At 38.6% G+C, this 21,455-nt stretch overlaps 1 protein-coding gene across 4 annotated transcripts in view; it reads left to right on the top strand.

Moving 5' to 3' along the window:
• The window catches only part of LOC109928285 (GDP-mannose 4,6 dehydratase-like), a 180,481-nt gene that overhangs the window by 118,651 nt on the left and 40,375 nt on the right, over window positions 1-21,455 (top strand). The gene's annotated exons all lie outside the window — the stretch shown is intronic.

Here is a 21,455-nt window from a genome sequence, read left to right as displayed (position 1 = left end):
CATTCCTGAAGAAGGGTCTAGACCCGAAACGTCAGCTTTCCTGCTCCTCTGATGCTGCTTGGCCTGCTGTGTTCATCCAGCTCTACACCTTGTTATCTTAAAGAGTAGCCCAGTTCTGTTAATGTGAAATGCTTCGTTAGACTATATGTCTGTAACATTGTTTATATTCTAAAACTGTAATTGTATTCCAGAAATGCTATAGGTTGGAAGCATCTCCAGCATTTTTACACCTTCACTATTATCCCGCTATTAAAACACATTACTATATTTGGTGATTTTCTCTTGTTTCTATTAAAGTTGCTGTATCCTACTTCCTGTGCCTCTTTGGGTACCCTATTCAAATTGGTTACACAAATATCCTTTGTTTAAAATTCTGCTAATGTATTCTTTTGAGATAATATCTTCAAAAATTTGCATTTTTTATTTGATGTTGCATTAGACTATGTACTTTTCCAAATTGAATTATACATGAGACTGACTATTGGAATTTTAAGTCATATTGTTAGCTTTTTTGCATCAAAAAGACACAAAAAGCAGGACAAATCCAAACTCGTCAATTACTACCACCACAGAAGGGGAAATTGCCAGTACTATCAAGTGGGATGTTCACATCAGTGACTTGCTAACCAGAAATCATTTTGGGTTTAGCCTGTATCACTCGGCTCCAGACTATGTTTACGGTCATGGTCCAAGAATGGACAAAGAGCTACGTCCAAAGGTGAAGTGAGGGTGGCTGCTGTTGTCAGGAAGGCAGCAGTTGACCCAGTGTAACATAAAGAGCACTTATAAAACTGTCATTGATGGGGTTCAGGAGAAAGCTGTCCTGTGGCAAAATTCCTACCTGACGTAGAAAAAGATGGTTTGGAAGCCAACCATCTCAGCCCTAGAAAATTGCTGCAGCGTAATGTCAAGGCAATGTGCTAAGCCCAACGTTTTTCAGCTACACAATTAATTATTTATTTTCCATCAGAAGGTCAGAATTTGATTTTTTATTGAAGATATCCCAGTTTTTAAATTTCCTTTGCAATTTCCCTGATAACAAAGCAATCCATGCAAGCTTGCAGCAAAAACTAGACAACATTGGACTAATAACTGACAAGTAACATTTGTAGTACATAAGTGCCTCACAGAGATCAACTCTCAACAGGAGAAAGCATAATAGCTCTCTTTTTTGAGAGATTTAGAGCCCAGGACAATATCCTTTATTCAGGATGGAAGAGTAATGAGAAAAAAACAAGCTTAGGGCCCTGGATATTTTACAAGCTCTAAGTGCGTGAATCTAAACTAAGCATTGCTCCGTCAATATGGGTTCCTTGCAATTGAGGAACTACCTGAATATAACTATATGATTTAGTGATGCTCACGGTCTCTGCAGTGTGCCTAAATCCCCTTCTCCCAAAGCTAAGAAGGCTAACTGGCAACTTATTTTGAAACCTTAGAATGAGTAAGGTCACTCCAATGTCGTTGTTGTAGATGCCTGGTCAGTATGAGGCCCACTGAGCAATGGTGCTTGTTTCACAATATTACTGCAAACGACAAAGACTAATTAGGCCATATATGTTCATCTGTCACCTTAGACAGCAGCCCTTCAGACAGCAGGGTCTGGTTTCATTACGCTTAGGGCTGTGCATTGTGGCAACTCCAGTGCAACCAGTATGAACACACCTGGTTTCATTTGACTGCATATATTGCTATTTTCTGATGTTAGCCAACAGGCCTGAAGATTGAAATAGTGTCAGTAAATCGATATTGGGCGTCTCAATTTGAATTGTGATCTTTTGACCAGATTAGATCCTGAAGAACGTTCCCAAATTGATATCTTGTACAGAACTATGATGATTACGCTTTACTTTGGTTTTCGTATCAAATTTACACTATAGAGCATACAGACAATAAGATAAAGGAGCAGAATTAGGCCATTCAGCCCAACAAGTCTGCTCCGCCATTCTATCAAAGCAGATATCTTTCTCTACCCCAATCTCCTACCTTCTCCCTGTGACCTTTGATCCCCTTACCAATAAAGAACCCATCCAGCCCTGCCTTAAATACACTCAGTGACAGCCTCCACAGCCTTCTGTGGCAATGATTTCCACAGATTAACCACGTTCAGGCTGAAGAAATTTCCTCCTTATCTCAGTTCTAAATGGTCGTCCCTTCATTCTGCGGATGTGCCCTCAGGTCTTAGTTTCTCCCACTAGTGGAAACATCTTCTCCACGTCCACTCTATCTAGGCCTCTCAGTATTCTGTAAGTTTCAAATAGGCTATGTCAGACTTTTGACTGGATTAAATCGAATGGCAGATGCATGTGACTTTGGTTTAAAACTTAAAGAGATGCTGAGAGACCATTTAGTATGTGGGATTAATGATGTAACCATGCAATAAAACCAACTATCTGAAGCCTAACTGGACTTCAAACAGGCATTACAACTAGCTTTATCATTGGAAAATGCAGCAAGTGGAGAATATAAATTGCAGGGTATTCCAATGGAAGTGGACACCCTTGCCAGTACAACTGAGCTTGAGGAACACAATTTGAGTAAAGACAATTGCACAGTCTCATTTAGGACATATCCTGAACAGATGGACTCTCGGTCAGCGCGCAGCAAAACCCCAAAACAAAGTCAAACCTCCGCCAAGCGATCAACATTTTCTTCAGAATCTGGGCTAGCAAGCCATTGTAATTGCTGCTGGTATGTGGACTCGAGACAGCGAAAGAGTCCTACTAGACCTAAATAGAGTAATAGAACTCATAGGCTGGTATCGAGGAGAGTGCACACGCTAGAAAATCGACGTACATATGGTTTGGAACATTCAAATCAGAACCAAAATAAATGTCTGGTTAAATTGTCACTTGGTTCTATTTGAGATCAATACCAATGTGGCCATTTCAATGATCACACAACCAGTCTTCAACAAAATTTGCATTGGACTTCAGCCCTCAAGTTTGTGCAAGACCTTGGCTAGACTGAGAACCTAGACTAAGGGGAGGCAATGGCCTAGTGGTATTATTGCTGGACTGTTATTCCAGAGACCCAGAGACCCAGATAACATTCTGGGGACCCGGGTTCAAATCCCACCACAGCAGGTGGTGGAATTGAATTCAATAAATATCTGGAATTAAGAGTCTAATGACGACCGTGAATCCATTATCAATTGTCAGAAAAACCCATCTGGTTCACTAATGTCCTTTAGGGAAGGAAACTGCCATCCTTACCTGGTCTGGCCTACATGTGACTCTAGACCCACAGCAATGTGGTTGACTTTTAACTACCCTCTCGGTAATTAATGCTGCCTAGCCAGCGACGTCTTCATCCCGTTGACGAATAAAGGACCTGTACCAGGGAACCTTTGCAGATTAAGGTATAACGTCGGTTCCAGTCTCTTATGAGAAGCAGCTGGTTTGGTTGCCACTGATTGTAGTAAAAGGCTCGGGCCCAAGCTTGATTGCGGAAAAATTGATTTATAAAGCTTCATGTAGCTTGGCTCAATATTTTTTGATTAGAAAATAGCTGCCTGAGTGAAGTCCTAATTAAATACCCGGAAGTTTTTTCAGGAAGGTAAGGGACAATCAAAGGAGCCAAGGCCACTTTGCATGTTGACCAGGAAGCAATTCCACAATTCTTCAAGGCCCACCCAGTGCCATTTGCCATATGGCAAAAGTCGAGGCAGAAATCAGAAAGTTGGAAAGTGAAGAAATCATCAAACCAGTCCAGTTTGCGGAATAGGTAGAACCAGTTGTGATGTCCAATGGGTCATTTCGCCCTTGTGGGGATTTTAAACAAACAGTAAACAAATGATGTTCACAGCACCCCTACTTAGGTGTTCACAGCATCTCTGCCTTGAATTGCATTGCCTTCTTTTTTCGTGCTATGACCCCTCAACCAGAGATAGTCTTCTCTCTCTTGCTTTGCCATTTAGTGCAGATACAAAGGAAGGAGATTGGTTGTCAGTAGGCCTCAGTCAAGTCAATGGGGATAGCCTTTGTTCAGCGCAGTAAACCTTTGATACCAGTCCAGGGACTTGGAAATGGTCTATTAGCGACTTGGGGTAATGAGAGTCGGGATGGTCTCTACATAATAGGGTGAGGAGCAAAATGTTAGGCAACCCACCACTCACCTCGAGTCTTTATTTTCGATTGTATGTTGCTTTCTTCCTGGAATGAGGGAAATGCAGATAGTTAGCAAGGTGAAAGTGGGTGGCAAAGCCGTTACTTTAGGGGCAGTGGGAGAGGTGCCCCAAGCTAGTAAGTAGGCAGCACAGAGGGCATGCAGGGTTAGTGGTGGCAGGGGTTGGGGTGGCTGGCAGCGCACAAGAAAAGATGTTGCAGGCAATAATGAGAGTAGTAGAACATGAGCTTTGGTGAGAGGTATTGAAGAGAAGATGGTGGCACTTACACTGGCAAGGTAGAGAAAAGGTCATTGGCCTTTTTCCTACAGGACTGGGCATTCCTCCAGATGGCTGTGACTGCACCGACTCAGATGGCAACCTCAGACCAGGCTGACATGTTTTGGTGTCTCGGCCTCTGTTCCTGGACCAGGGGGATGACAAAGGAGTGGCGTTCCAAAAGCTTGTGATTTCAAATAAACCTGTTGTGTCATGTGACTTCTGATCTTGTCTACCCCAGTCCAACACGGCACCTCCCCATCACGGCCACACCATCCACTACACCCTCCAGGTCAACTGGCAGAAAAGCGGGACACCAATTTTCCTTTCTCTGCCATGTCCAAAGCAAATGTGAGGAACTGAGCAGGGCAGCTCTGGACTAACAGTGCTCGTCTTGATGCTGAACATCCTTTTAAAGATGGCACCAATTGATGATCCACTCCAGATATCCTGGCTGTGGCACATTGTTCCTGGTACGGTAGAATCAGACTAGAATCAGAGAAGGTGGTGTGCAAACGCAGTCAGATAGATAGTTACTAAGGCAATTTTACGAAGATGCAGCAAGCAAACTCATTCAAAATGCAACAGAATTGACACTTATCCAAAAAAAACATAAGATTTAGCCCATGGTCTATTTTCATTTAATATCTAGAAGTCCAGTAAATGACCCTTACCCCCACTTCTCCAGTTGTTTGCTTACATATGTTTTATAGTGATTCCTGTGCTCTACGTATTTTTCAGATCACAGATCAGAGATCAGAGATCACAGATCAGAGAATCCCTACAGTGTGGAAACAGGCCCTTTGGCCCAACAAGTCCACACCGGCCCTCAAAACATCCCACCCAGACCCATCCCCCTGTAACCCACCTAATCTACACATCCCTGAACACTATGGGCAATTTAGCATGGCCAATCCACCTAGCCTGCGCATCTTTGAACTGTGGGAGGAAACCGGACCACCTGGAGGAAACCCACGCAGACGCAGGGAGAATATGCAAACTCCACACAGACAATCGTCTGCGGGTGGAATTGAACCTAGGTCCTTGGTGCTGTGAGGCAGCCGTGCTAACCACTAACCACTGAGCCACTGTGCTGCCCCGGCCAGGGACCCGGGTATTTTTACAAAATGAAACTTCCTTGGTTAGGGTTCAGCAAGATGGTTTTGATCCTTTTGGCAGAAACTGAAGTTGCATTGCTTGTTACAAGTGTAGCAATACTTTAGTTAAATTTCACACTTTAAAAATGATCCAGTGTTGTTCAGATATATTTGTGGTTGTACAGCAATTTATCCATTTTGTTTTCAAGCCTATAAACTGTTTTAAAAAATGAATTTCTCAATCTTGAGCCATCAGTTACTATTTATATCCTATCAGTACTCAATTAAGCAGTGCAATCGTTTTAAGGGCTGTCTTTTTGGGAACGTAATAATATTACTTTACAGGCACAAATGTTTCTGGTTAATGTTACATTTTCAGAATGCCGTGTATAATTACAACAATAAATCTGACACGTATGGCACAATTTTGATGACTTCACAGGCAAATAGCGCAGCTACTGTTTAAGAAGAGATTCCTTGTACAATATTAAAGACAATTCTTAATTGTTTATTTTTATAAGCTAGTACTTATAATTTATTCTTATATTTGGCCATGGAGATATTTTTTAATCAACCTGTTCCGAGGTGTTCTGGTGGGGACATTACCACTACATCACAAGAGCCCTTAAGTATATGGCCATAAATAAAGATGTAGATTAACTGGTAAATCATTGGGATGTCTGATAGGGCCAATTTGCCCTAACTGTCAGAGCATGAGACATTTCTTTATAACTGTTATCAGTCACTATGCGCATTGTGATAATAAATATTGACTTTTCTTGCAATGGTGCTCTGTCATATTATGGACAACAACAACTCACATTTCACCTAAGTGAAACACCCTATTAGCGTAAGAAAATGTTACAGTGGGTGGCCAAAAGCTTAGTTATGAGGATAGGTTTTGAGGAGCATTATAAAGCAGGAAAGAGATTAATCAATGAAACCAATCAATTAAAGTAGACAGTAAAGTGCAACAAGCAGTTAAGAAGGCAGATGGTATATTGGCCTACATGCAAAAGGACTTGAGTTCAGAAGTAAGGATGTCTTACTGCAGTTATACCTGGCCTTGATGAATCCACATCTGAGTATTGCGTCCAGTTTTAGTCTCCCTACCTAAGAAGGGATATGCTTGCCACAGAGGGAGTGCTGCAGAAGTTCACTAAACTGATTCCAGTGATTGATTTGGCTGGGCCTGTATTCACTAGAGTTTAAAAGGATGAGGGGGTATCTGAATGAAATGCATAAAATTCTAACAGGACTGGAATAGATGCACTGAGGATGTTTTCCCTGGTTGGGGAGTATGGAACCGGGGAAATGGGGTTGAATACTTAAGACTCAGATAGGGAAAGAGATCATTTTTTTTTTTATTTTAGAGGCATTGAAAGTTATGGGAGAAAATTGATCAGCCATGAACATATTGAATAGCAGAGTGGGTTCGAAGGGCCGATTGGCCTACTCATGCTCCTAGTTTTGATGTTTCTATGAGAGCGACAAGGTTTTTGACAAGAGTTTCTAAAGCTATGGGCCTAGACCTGCCCTGGTTTGCCTTGCCAAAATGCAACACCTCAAATTAACCAAAATAAACTCCACCTGCCACTCCAAGATTTTTAGCTCAAGTGTCTTAACTCCTACATTGTGATATTTATGTTGAGCAAGGTGTAGCTCTGTGACATTGTTGCTTGCTCCAGGATCCCAAAACCCTTAAACAACAGGCGCCTAGTCTTCTGCTGCATCCAAACCGCAGGCATGCTGTCACTTGCAGTGTTGCTCTCTTGTCACACTCACCACAATTGCTGCTCCTCCTGTGCAGAAGTCAGGCTTCATGAACCTAGTCACTTGCTCAGCTCGCTGCTCCTCCAATTAGAGGTTGTTTATCTCCCACATTTGCTGCTGAAATGCTCATTAGTGAGAAACAGCCTTTGATTGGAGGAGCATCTCTTTGCATAATCTTCCCCATTGTACTTCCTGTATTTGGAATCCCATTTGGAGGACCTCCCAGGAGCCTTTGGTGAACCATATTGTGACCACTGAGCCAACTTTAGGACATGCCAGCATAGATGGCTGAAAGCATCAGCATCAATGGTGGGTAAAAAAAGTCTCACAGATGAGTGTACCAGTTTATGGCAATCACTTTCTACTTGATGCATAAAAACTCACCAGAGATTGATGGATCACTTTTTTGATTCATTTTTCAGTGCTCCAGTTCTTGATGTTCTTGTATTGGATTTTGGAACTTTTTTTTTAATCAAGTAGAGCTATATATTCTTTTAAATTTGATCCCACATTTAAAAAAATGAGGCCAAAGTTATGATTGAGACAAGACTTTGAAATGGCACTTGAAGATAGAAAAGCTGGAATAGTGATGAGAAAGACAAAATTTAAAAAGTCACAATTAAAGGAAAAATGGTAAAGGACAACTTGCTAACTTAATCTGCTCAATGTAAAAGAAAATTTTGATTAAAATTATTTTCTTCAATTAAATATGACTACAGAAAAGATATTTCTGACATTGGAGAAGCTTTATTACTGTAATTTTTGTGTTTTTTTTTCACTACTTACTTGTAAACCTAAGAGTAAAGTTTTTAAGAAGACCGTCTTTTCTATAATGTTTTCAAATGTCCTTCAAAGTCATGCTGTCTGCTGCAGGAGAAGGAAATTGAAGTATATGAGGCTTCAGAAAATAAACAATCTACCTCATGAGAAATAATCATCTCTTATTCAATTATATTTAAAAATATAAATGAACATAATTATGAAAAAGTTATTCATTAGTAAATTGGAAATAAAGCAGAATCTTTTGATACCGAATAGATTAGAAGCCAAGAATGTAAACATAATTAGCTTTGGAGAATGTCACTCAGTATCATCACTTTTTAGCGTGCCAGGGACAAGACAACTGTTCACTTCATACACTCCTTTAGCTAGCAGGAAAAAATATGTAAAATTTATGAGGAAAGAGCCTGCACGCCATGCAAATACTCACTTTCATGAAATGAGTGGACTTGTCTGCACTAAGGAAGTCAGCAACAAATTGAAACTTTGGAATTCTTTTACCAATAGGAAAAAAATGGTATCATTGTATTGTGCTAGGTTCTCCTGCCAATAACTTTCCTTCCTGCAGAAAACAAGATTTATGAAAGTACCAATAGACATATAATTTGGCACAATTAGAGGGGATAAAAATACAATTCAGAATGCTGCCTGAACCTGTTTGGCTTAATGACAAGCGCTCACTGACTATAAAAAGCTTTACAGATTGACTTTCCCTAACAAGATTTGCAACAGAACAAAAGATGTACAGTAATCTCACTTGGGGTTATCTTTATCCCATGTTCAATTTTGCTTTGTTCAGGGATTAAACAGTGTTGAACTGGTTTTAGCAGTAAACACTGGGAATGTGTCAAGTAATAGCAGAAGCTCAGGTGAGTGATTATGAAGTTCAGACTGTGGACTGCAGCACCTTCGATAATGCAGTAATCCCTCCATATTGCATTGAAGTGTCAGCCTGGATTATGTAATCACCCAGCATGATTACACGGTTTCACTTTATAAGATTTTCTGTTCACTGTTTGTAATGTAATCATAGATTCATTTATGATTACATTGCAAACAGTGAAGTTTAAGTTCATTATACTTATGTTTAAATTTCACTACAAATCTTCAATGCAAATGTAAAGACCATTTCAGCAAGATTTTCATGGTAACAACTAATACTTAACTCCTCGCTTCCCAAAAATAATTTAAAATACCATCCCTGTTTCATGGAAACTCACCCATGCAGAACAAATTCAAATTGGCATGGATAACATTTATCCCTAAACAAATGCCACAAAAATAGTTTATGGATTAGATGCCGCATTTCCCATGCTGCAACTTTGATTACACATTTGAACTATTTAATTTCCAATGAAAAGCTTTGGGGCATCTGGAAGTCATGAAATACAGTCTATACATTAAAATTCTTAATTTATTAAGCTAAATACACGGAACACATAGGTTGAATTGCTAGTCTTAAGAAAATAAATAGAAGAATGAATGTCATCATTAGGATCATTTCCTTTATTTTGTGTTTAGAAGAGTGATAATTTTTATTTGAGAAGCAAATTGTCTTAGATTTCTGCTCTTCTTACCCCAACAGTAAGAGTTAATTTTCAATAATGATTCACAAATTTCAAGAACAGATACCTTTGACACCCAAGGCCTAGGTATTTGATAGGCCTTTAAAATGGTAGCAGCATTCATTGAGTCATGGAACAATATAGCTCTGGAAGAAGCTATTTGGTTCATTGTGTACTTCAAGTATTTATTTTTATTTGAGTCTGCTCCCATCACCCTTTCTAGCAGCATGTTCCAGTTTATTAAGTTAAAAAATTCTCTCAGTTGCCTCTCATTCTGTTGCCAGTGACTTCAAGTCAGTATCCTCTAGTTATTAACCCTTCTGACATTTGAAGAAGTTTATTCATATTTACTGTATCAAAGTCCTTCATGATTTTCAACGCTTCCCCACGCCGCAACTGGCCCATTAACTTTCTTTTTATAAGGAAAATGACTCAGTTTCTGTAGTCTGTCCACACAAATGAACTTTTCTATCCTTTGGACAATTCTTCTAAATCTCCTCTGCTCCCTTTCTCAGGCCTTGACATTTACCTGAAGGGTGCTGCCCAGAATTGGCCAAAATACTGCATCTGGAGCCTAACCAATTTTCAAAAAAGGTCTAGCCCTGCTTCCTTATTTTTGTGCACTGTTTTAATTTATAAAGCTAAAGATTTCGTATGTCTTTTCATCTTACTTAAAGTAAACAGGAAGATGTTTCTACATACAAATTAGGTCTTGCACAAGTTATAGAATCGTGATTGCTATTTTAATTTACAAGTGAGCAGAACGTGAGCTTTGCACACTTGACCACATTTTCCAGATATCAAGTAGACTCGGATATAGCTATTTAAAGGCTTAAGAATAATTCCAATAACCTCTATCAACAGCTTTAGGAAATTCTTTGGGAGGAGGACAATCTTTGTGGGGACCAGCAAAGTAAATTGCTTCCCTGAGACCTATAGAAGTATAAATTTTTTAAAATTCATTCATGAGATATACGTGACAACCAGGATTTACTGCCCTGGAGAAAGTGAATTTCTGCAATGCATCTTATAGATGGAACACACTCCTGAGGCCATGGTGGGTGAGTGAATGTTTGTGAATGCTAATCATGGCTGCGGTGTCCTGGATGGTGTCAAGCTTCTTGACTGTTGTTCGAGCTGAGCTCATCCAGGAAAATAGGGAGTATTCTGACATATCCCCTGAATTGTGCCTTGTAGATTGTGAACAGTCTTTGGGAAATCACCAACTGGTGGGTTACTCGCTGTTTATCACTGATCTGCTGTTGTATTCACAGTATTCATATTGTGAGTCCAGTTTAGTTTCTCATCCATGGTAATAGATGCTAACAGTGTAGAACTCAATGATGGTAATGCTATTGAATGTAAAAGAGCAATGGCTAGATTCTATCATGTTGGAAATGGCCATTGCCTGATGTTTCTGTGGCACAAATGTTACTTACCACTTGACAGTCCAAACCTGGATATTGTGCAGGTTTTGTGAAATTTGGATAAGGCCTGCTTTAGTGTCCAAGAAATCTTGAACAGTGTTGAACGTTGTTCGATCAGTGAACATCTCTGTTTCCAACCTTGTGATAGAAGAAGGTCATTGATGAAATAGCTGAAGATGGTTGGACCTAAGACACTACCTTGAGGAACTACTGCAAAAATTTGCTGGAACTGTGATGCCTGACCTCCACCAGCTACAACCATCTTCCTTTATTTTGCATTTGCCTCCATCCAGAGATGAGTTTTCCTCTTGATTCCCATTTACTCTGGTTTTGCTGGGGGTCTTGTTGCCACACTCTCTCAGATGTAGCCTCAATGTCAACGGCAGTCACTCTCATCTCACTTATAGAATTCAGCTGTTTTTTCCATGTTTAAACCAAAGCTGTACTTAGGTTTGCAGCCAAATAAGCCTGGTGGAACCCAAACTAAGCATCAGTAAGCAGGTTATTGCTAAACAAGTGCTGCTTGATAGCACTGTTGCTGATGTCTACCATCACTTTACTGATGATTAAGACTAGACTGATGGGGTGGTAATTGGCTATGTTGGATTTGTCCTGCTTTGTGTATAGGACATACCTGGGTGATCTTCCACATTGTCTGGTAGATGGCAGTGTTTTGTCTGTGCTTGAACAGCTTAGCTAGGGGCTCAGCAGGTTTTGGAGCACATATCTTCATTGCAGGAATGTTGTCATGGCCCATAACCTTTACAGCATCCAATACCTCCAGCTGTTTCTTGATCTCATGCAGAATGAATTAAATTGGCTGAAAGTTGGCATCTCTGCACCAGGCCAATAATTGCAAAATGTTACTAGTTTAAATGCTGATCTGCATCTTGATAGACAGCTGCTGTATGCACAGTTCTCCATATCTCCTTAAGAGTTGTGGAAGCAAGCTAACAACTTACAGTGAAGATCTTAATTGTTTAATTCAATTGTACTTGAAGGACTGTTGGCTTGTTGCCATAGCTCTCTACCTATAGGTGAGGTTTACTATAAATTGATAACACCCAATCCCACACAAAATATGTCCTGTCATATTCATAACTAATACAGTCATATAGTAATTATATGTGAGAAGGTGGTATTTTTAACAGGGGATAAATGTGAGATAGAGGCTGTCATGTGTTTGAGGCACTCAAGTCTAATTTTACAAAGTTGACTGTGACAATTAAGTTTGCAAAATATTTAATGAAATTAGTTTAAGGCTGTGGATTATGTTTTAATACATCAGGCAACAGTTGTCAGACCAGCCCAGAGTAGAACGGATTCTTATTTGTCATATACCCTATCAAAGAATTGATTTCAAAAATGCTGGAATTATTGTCATGTAACCGAAAAATGCAAGGTACTCACTATTAATGAATAGAAACGATAGAGTAAATTTCTGTACTTCAAAATGTCTACATCTGAAAAATTAACATAATATTTTTCTCGTTGCGATATTGATAGCTGTTCTGTTATCACCAGTCTTTATTTTATTTAACTTGCATAACTGAGCCCTACCATACCTTCATAATTGAACCCATATTTCCATTATCATCTTATCACATCTTTTCTGCCCCTTTCCTTCCTTTATATATCATTTTTGGGGTTGTTTTTAAATTGCAGCCTTAATAAATATCTTTATTATTCATTTCAATTTGGTTGAGATGGATAGGGATTATCAAAGCTAACTAAAATTGAAAATGTTGGCAAGACATCTGAACACAAAAAGTAAAAGCTATAGTAGACCAGAGAGCCCGTTGAACCTACTCCACCACTCACTAACTGGTCATGGCCCACTCCCTACATCTCTTGATTTTCTGAAAGATGAAAAATCTGTCCGTCACAGCCTCAAATAATTTGGGCACTGTTGCACACAATTTGGATATTATTATCTCTATATGCACTCTATTAATGATACTCTACATATTCCATATGTTTGCAATATCTGTAGTACTTCCTGATGGCTTGTTTCACTTATACAACCCCATCATCGCATAACTTATTGAAAAATGTTGACTGTTAGTGACAACAAGCTTATTTTCAGTGATAGATGGTAATATTTGCAGTTAAACAGGTTAATGTGTATTTGTATCTGTAATTCAATCAATTGGTTTTGAAGAAAAGCTAAACTACAACTGAATAGCCCAAGCATTTTTGTACAAGAAAAATTCTCAACTTCAATTTCACATCAACTAAATGTACTTAGTTTTCCCAATTACTATGATTCTGGCAATTTGTGTTGGCTGTGAATTTAGAGTGAAGATTGTGCTTTGATGTCTCATTGAGCAGTGAAGTGATTGAAAATCATGACAGCTCTGAAACATTGCACAAGTGATGCTCTGGTATTACAATGTAGGAGAACAAAGTAATTATTATTGCCTAGCACTGAATCTCCTTTTTAATTCTCCTTTGAGCAATACCACAATTAAGCCATTGCTGTGAAATACTTGTTAAACTCAGGATACAAAAGCTTAAGCATTAATATGACATATTATGACTGGATAACACATTGTCTATTGAAAAACATAATTGCTGCACTTTTTCTCTTCCACCATTCACCTAGATGCATGTCAGGAAGAATGTAGTGAGGTGATATAACATGAAACTGTATATCCAGGTTCAAATCACTAGTCTAGACATAAAATTTCCACACCTTGAAGTGTCCTGTATTCTGAAATAAGCTGATTATGTTAGCTTCAGAGACCTGCAACATCAGTAAAACAGAAGCTCAAATTATGAAGATGCTGGAAATCAGAAATAAAAATGAAAATGTTGGAGGACCTCAGCAAATCTGGTAGTATTTTGGGGAGAGAAACAGAGTTAATGTTTCAAGTCCAGTGGTCAGTTTTGAAAAAGTCCCATTGGATTGAAAACAGTAACTCTGTGTCCTTCTCCACAGATGCTACCAAACCTGTAGCAGTAAAATGCATTAGGCCGCAGAGTGCAAAGCAGCAGCCAGAAAGCCTCCATGTCCAAGAATCTTCTTAAGGACTCATTGACAGGAAAAGACTTCTGGCTGGCATCTGTATTCCAGCCAATTATCTACAGCCTGTAATCTGAGTTCTGCCTCTGGGTCCTCCTCAAATGAACATTGTCCTTCATATGTTAAGGAAACCCCATTAAAATCTAATTGTCTCATTTGCCTGGATATCAGATAGTCAGAGAATATCTGTTCACCATCTAGGGAATCTGCAGGAAACCATTGGGTAGGTTTTTGATGAACTTCATTAGCCATGTAGTAGTTCAGTATTTTGGACACTGATAGAGATATAGAAATGGCTGCAGTGTAGATCCTCTGCCTCTAAATATCTAAATTATGTATGATACTGTGCAGAAATTTTCTTTAATTCTGAATCCTTAAATTCATTATTGGAATCTTAGAAATTGGGTAATGAATTCCAATATTTAAATTCATATAAATGCAAGTTCCTGTCTCAACTAATATGAGAGGCAGCTGCAGAAGGGATGTATCATTAATGATTGTGGTGAATATTTGGCTGCATTCCAAAACTGAGTAGAATTCTCCATTTCTGCTTAGTGCCCATACAACTTGGGGATTTTTCATGAGGTTGACGAGGGATATTAGATTGACTCAGAGGATGACTGATTATATTGTGCAATTAATACAGGCTTCTGAGTTATGTTATTTGGCCTTTTAAAAGCCACATATATATATAAACTTATGAAAAGAAAAGATTTGACCAAAGAACATTATTGGAAACATTACCAAAATAAACATATAGTTAAATTTTATGCAGCGTTTGACGCCGGAGCTATAAAAGAGTTCTTTAGGATCAGCACTGAAAAACAATAATGTGACCAGAATGTAAATATACTCCAAAGAAAATCCATTCAGACAGTGCAAGCACCGATAATACCTTGAGATGAATCCATATCAAGACGGTCTGCATTTATTGTGAAGCATCACTTTGTTCAAATTCCACATCAATATTTTTCATTGTTGATATTATAACAATGCATATACATTGTACCATTTCATTGCCTTAGCAGATACAAAGCATTTTGGTGAAACTGTTAAAATCATTTTATTTAATGTATCAACAAAATACATCATTTGGTGTATTATTAGGACCAAACATTGCTTTATATTTAAAAGTGGGTGTTGATTAGGGCTGCAAAAATCTATTCCATTCCATACACACCAACTGTAGATGCTCTTGGGCAATGTGTAAAATTTGGCACTGCACTGACGAATTGGTTGGTTACATTCATTAATCTGAAAAATCTTTGCAGAAAGAGCAGGTTTGAAATGATCCCAAATTCCACCTCTGGTGCTTCAGTCAGCATTAGGAGACAATGACTGGAGATGTGACACACCTGAATGAATTTTGTGCGTTTCCTCTGTCTCAAATATCCTGAGAGCTATCTCTGGCATGAAGTAATGTTTTTAGTTAAAGTATGTATTTTATCCTGTTGATGAAATGAACTGACAAATTGGAGTTTGGGAGCAGTCACCAAGCTTACCTAGCTGTTTGCATATAAATAAAAAGTCAGTAAAGTGGCTGGAGCATACTAAAACACATTAACGTGTGAGAAGTCATTTATATCTTAATCTTATAATTGCAGTGTAATTGTTTCTTAGCGAATCAACAAATATTAATTACAATATGCAACATAACTCCATCTTCTTTAACTCTTCAGCTCCTCATTTTACATGGATGGTGTATATATTTAGTCTTTGTACAAATGTCTAGGCGCATGCATTATATACCAATCAAGTTGCCGAGGGTGAGAGAACTTTGGCAAACTTTTCATCTTAGATTCAAGGTACTGTCAATGACCTGAGTGTGTCTGGTCTTGTGGCTTCTACCTCAGTCATGTTATCGTGTGTAAAACCTGACAGACTCTGGGCTATTCTGTCGTGTAAATAGAGATAAAAACCATATATAGAATAGAATGGCTTTTGATTATATCCTGTACCTAACAGCCTTTGTTAACCACAGGTTAACCTTCTTATCAGGTTTTTTTTTACTAGAACAGTTTTTTGCTGAACATTATGAAATATCTGCTGAAATATCTGCCACTGCCCATCCACTGACATCCCCTTATACCAGTTTTCCAGCTTGTTTTATGTAATTCTTTTCTCATGCATCTGTAATTTCCCTTATTTAAGTTGAGGACATTGTTTTGAGACCCGAGTTGTTCTTCCTCAAACTGAATTTGAAATTCAACCATGTTGTGATTGATGCCTGGGGAGATTACTAACTAAGCAATCTCTATTGTTCCTACTTCATTGCACATTAGTCAATCTAAAATAGCCTGTTCCAGGGTAGGTTCTGCAATGATCTGCTCTAAGAAACAATCACTGATACACTCTACCAAATCATCTTCCCTTCCCCTTGCTCATCTGATTTCTCAGTTCAATATGCAGATGAAATCACCCAATGCAATTATAGTGCCCTTTTTACATGCCTCCGCTATCTTCCAATTTAAAATTTGTCCTTCTGTGAGGCAGCTGTTTGGGGACCTACAGATGACACCCTCAAGTGACTTAATTACATTGTTATTCCTTTTTTCCACCCAAACTGATACTACATCACAATCTATTACACCTATATCACAACTCACCACTGCACAGATATCTGCTTTGATTAACAATGTTACCCCAACTCCTTTTTCTTTTTACTAAGTAGTGAGAATCATAGAATCTCTACAGTGTGGAAACAGGCCCTTCGGCCCAACAAGTCCACGCTGAACCTCAGAGCATCCCACCCAGACCCATCCCCCTGTAATCCATCTAATCTATACCTCCCTGAACACTACGGGCAATTTAGCATGGCCAATCCACCTAACCTGCATATCTTTGGACTGTGGGAGGAAACCAGAGCACCCGGAGGAAACCCATGCAGACACGAGGAGAAGTGCAAACTCCACACAGACAGCGGCCCAAGGCTGGAATCGAACCCGAGTCCCTGGCGCTGTGAGGCAGCAGTGCTAACCACTGTGTCACCGTGCCACCCTTATGGTGCGCAAATTCAAGTGCAATAGATATGTATGTGTCTCAGGGTCATCTTTAACTTATTTTGAGGGTCAAATATAATATTTTGGTTAAAATATATGAATAAGTTTATTGTTAAAGGAATGTCAGTCTCATTGGCAAGGCTAGCATTCATTGCACATCCATAATTACTTTTGAGATGATTGATGGTGGTGAGCCGTCTTCTTGACATGAGATGATTCTTGATAAGCATGCTGTTCACAATTGTCGCAAGTGCTGGATGCTTGAGAAACTTTGGCTCAGAGTTGATGAGCTGGAGTCTAAGCTCTGGTCACTGTGACACATTAGGGAAGGGCAGAGATACCTGGACATCATGTTTCAGGAACAGTCACACCCTTTAGATGAAATACATCAGACTTGATCCATTGACAAGGTCAAATGGGTGTGACTGCAAGTGAGGCAGGTATGGGGATCTAGAATTTAGCTTTGGAGAAGTAGAACCAGAATAAGTAATATTGATAAAAAGTCAAAGCTTAAGGTTCTTTGCCTATATGTATGCAGCCCTTGTAACAAGATGGATGAGTTGGTGGCACAAATAGAAATAAACGAATAAGACTTGATCAAAAACAGCATCATCAATCACCTCAAGGGTAATTATGGATGTGCAATGAATGCTAGCCTTGCCAATGAAACTGACATTCCTTTAACAATAAACTTATTCGTATATTTTAACCAAAATATTATATTTGACCCACAAAATAAGTTAAAGATGACCCTGAGACATATACATATCTATTGCACTTGAATTTGCGCACTATAAAAGAACTTACCTCCTTTTATCTTAAAGGCTTTTGGTGTACTTAGCACCACCAGATGTACTCTTCCAGACTTTCACAAGATATCTCCTAATGTAGCTAGTCCCAACCTTCTAAAGAATGCAGTGCCTGTCTCTGATAAGGCTAAAGTAGAAATTCACACACAAAGCTGGGACCCAGTGTACCCTGATCCTAGCTAGAATAACTGCCCTTCTGATGCACTGTTTGTAAGTTGTGGTGTAAGTGTAACAGGAAGATCATGGATTTTCTGCACCATAAAATTGAAATCAATGCCAAGTCATTCAAAAGAATGCAGAAAAGATTTATGAGAATTGTACCAGAGACTAAGGACTTCAGTTACCTGGATCAATTAGAGAAGTTGAGAATGTTACCAAAGAGAAGGTGGCTGGGACATTTGATCCAAGTGTTCAAAATCATGAAAGGACTTGACAAAAAAGAAAGGGGAATCAAAAGCGACATGAGAAAAAAACCTTTTAATACAGCAAGTCACTAGGATCTACAATGCCTTGCCTGAAAGTGTGATGGAGACAGATACACTTGTGGCTTTCATCGGAGCATTGAATAATTATCTCAAGAGAAAACATTTGCAAGGCTGTGGTAAAACATAAGTAGAGTGAGTGGGACCAGCTTTGTCCTTGCAGGGAGATGATAGGGACGCAGCAGGCTAAATTGCCGCCTCCTGTGCTGTAACCATTTTTGATTCTACAAGTCCTAATAATGCACACAAATGACAGTAGCTGGTGAAAGTAGCCCTTGGTATCTTGCTTCAGGATTTTAATCACCAACGAGACAATGGTGCAAAGGCTGGTTCTTCTAAACTTGCAGGCTCAACAAGTTCAATCAAGATATAACTGCAAAGGAGAAGCAAATGCAAACAGGTCTGAGGTTTTTTGGAATGGACAGGTGGACCGGTTGTATGACATGTTCTTGAGACTGAGGCAAATTGTGGGGCAGACACAGTGTTCTGTGATGCATCCGGCGATGTGTGACATCTGATGAACTTTTCAAGATAAAATCAAATAAAAGCCATTTATTTCTTCAATCTTCAAAACCTCCATATAATTAACAACATGTTCATGTCGTATAAATTATATTACTATATATATTTTGAATATCTTCCAGCCAGCGGCCAATTCACCACATTCCAGCTCTAATAACAGCGCAAAATCTTTCATCCCAAACTGTTTTCCATGTGAAAGGGAACCAACTCACTAGCCTATTCTGTAAATTGCTCAGTGGTGAGTGTGTTAATCTACGATTCATTTTTATTTATGGATTTTTTTTTAAGTGGCTGAAAAGCAGCCTTACCTCTTTATTGTTGTCGTAGAATCTGACAGTGGAAGAGGTGACACAGATGAATTAAAAACCAAAATATTTTCAAAATATTTTAAAGTGATGAGGGAAGTGTAATATATGAAGAGAGATCCTTCAAAAATATCAGATGAGTAAAGTAACTCCATATGGCAGTCAAAATTAAATCACCAACTGAATTGCTAATGGACTTTTCTGTTTTTAATAGCTTTGTCACTTAATATTATATTTAATATTCTGCATGCAGCATATAAAAGACCACCTGGATTTTTTTTTTGCAGATTAAGGGGTCAAAATGTAAAGTTGTTCAAAGAAACTTCTATTGCATCTGAGCTCATACATAGGGTCTTCCATTATGGTTCAGCTGACAGGTTAACTGAAATTAATTAAAACCAGCCTTTGGAGTTAAAACAATTTTGAAAATGTCACCTCAATGTAAGAAGTGCCATGTAAACATTTACAAGTAACTCTGATAAGAATCAGTGGCTTAATTGACCCAGGTTTTACCCGATATTTAGTTGTATTAATTTACTTTAGATCATTATTTTAAAAGCCACTTGAAACACTGCACTTGTGCTAATTCAGTTAAGAAGTGTATTAAATTTGAACTTTTGCTCTTGTGAACTTTGAGCTTTAGACTTCTGCTACTTAACAGGACAGTTTTTTAATAAACAATTGAAATATGATAAAGCTGTCAACAAATAAATGAAGATTGACATATTCGCCAGGTTACCTTTAGCTCCAGGGAATGTTAAGCAACCTAATTGACACAATAGTGGTCTTGCTGAACCTTTAGGCCCTTGGCAGTTGGCTGTATATTACAGGGAAGTGTCATCAATATGCAAAGTGATGGAGTGAAGGGAAGAAGCTAAAAGCCACGGTGTTTGTTGTGAAGAGTGTTATATGGAAACAGCATTTCTAGTGTACAATTTCCATAAGCCCTGCAGCTGTGTTCTGACTGTCAACCTCCACACATACTCTTCCCCACCTCCACCCCCAGCCATCACTAAAGGCTGTTGGGAGTTCATGTCTGTGGAAACCCAGCCTCACAGCAAGATGTTTTTCAAGTAGACGCTGTGGAGACGGAACAGAAAGAAATATGTTACCTTTTGAGAGAGGGTAGGAGTCCATTTGTTCCCATAAACAACATGAGTGACATTTTCATAAATCTTCTGCTGTGAGGATCTAGCGTAAAACATAACCGGTAATTTATGAAATGAAACACTTAGAATTGTGTCTTTAAATCAAGCAATCTGTGTAATTTTACATCCACGGTGTAATAGTTTTTTCTTTTCCTTTCCTGATCAAACAGTTATATGTATTTAAAAATTGTTTGTGGATTTATTTTATGAAATAACTTGAAGTGCCTGTTTCGAAAAGTGTTTTTGAAAGTCACTTTTATAAGCGAAGGGTTTGAGGCAGTGTAGTTTATTTTCAATAGAGGGAGTTGGGACAGTGTACCAGGTAATGTTGAATATTTTCACTAATACATTGTACAAAGAGTGCATTCATTGATACTGCCCTTTGGAGAAACTGCCTCCTTAGCTGCGGTTTGCAATAAAATGCTTTCTCGGCTGCCAAGCTGGTCTGCCTCACTGTACAAATCAGCAGTCTTCCTATTCACTGCTTAAAAAAAAATCGTTCCATTTAATTTGAAAGTATAATAATACGCATATGTTAAATGTGACATAGAATTTGCCTCGTGTATTTTTGACAAGCCAAATACTGTACTGGTTTTGTTGGCCTCTTTTTGTCGGTAATTATGAAATATTTCAGACTGTTATGGGATGCAATATATATTTTTTGAAAAACTCAAACATTTCTGCCAATGCAACAGAAACTATTTTTGTACTGTTGTAATATGAAAGATTAATGTCATTTCATTTGTGTTAATCAGCTTCTCTTTAACAACAGATAAATCCTTTTTGCACTTAACATGTATAAATGCAAGCTAAACTAAATAACAAATATGACTGATCTTTACCCATTTATAAATTTATTTTTCATTTCTAGTTGATGTATTACTGACTGATGGTTGTCTGTAGCATAGAAGAATGATGAAAAAGTGAATGTAATTTGGGCTGCATGCTCTCCCAGCTTCTTGAGCTTCCTTCCTACCTTTACCTCTGACTGTTGAATGGATTTTTTCCTATTTCCATTGGTTTTTGGCATCACCTAGTATGGCAATGTCTTTATTTTGAATTTATTTGCTGAATGTAAACAATGCAATATCTTCTGAAAGTTTTGTATTAGAAAAAGTGAAAGTGGAAGTCTTCACAAA

The sequence above is a fragment of the Rhincodon typus genome, chromosome 2 (genome assembly GCF_021869965.1).
Source record: "Rhincodon typus isolate 14 chromosome 2, sRhiTyp1.1, whole genome shotgun sequence".
In the NCBI taxonomy this organism is placed as follows: domain Eukaryota; kingdom Metazoa; phylum Chordata; class Chondrichthyes; order Orectolobiformes; family Rhincodontidae; genus Rhincodon; species Rhincodon typus.
Note: the sequence above shows the minus strand (reverse complement) of the source record. Positions and strands in the feature narration are given on the sequence as shown.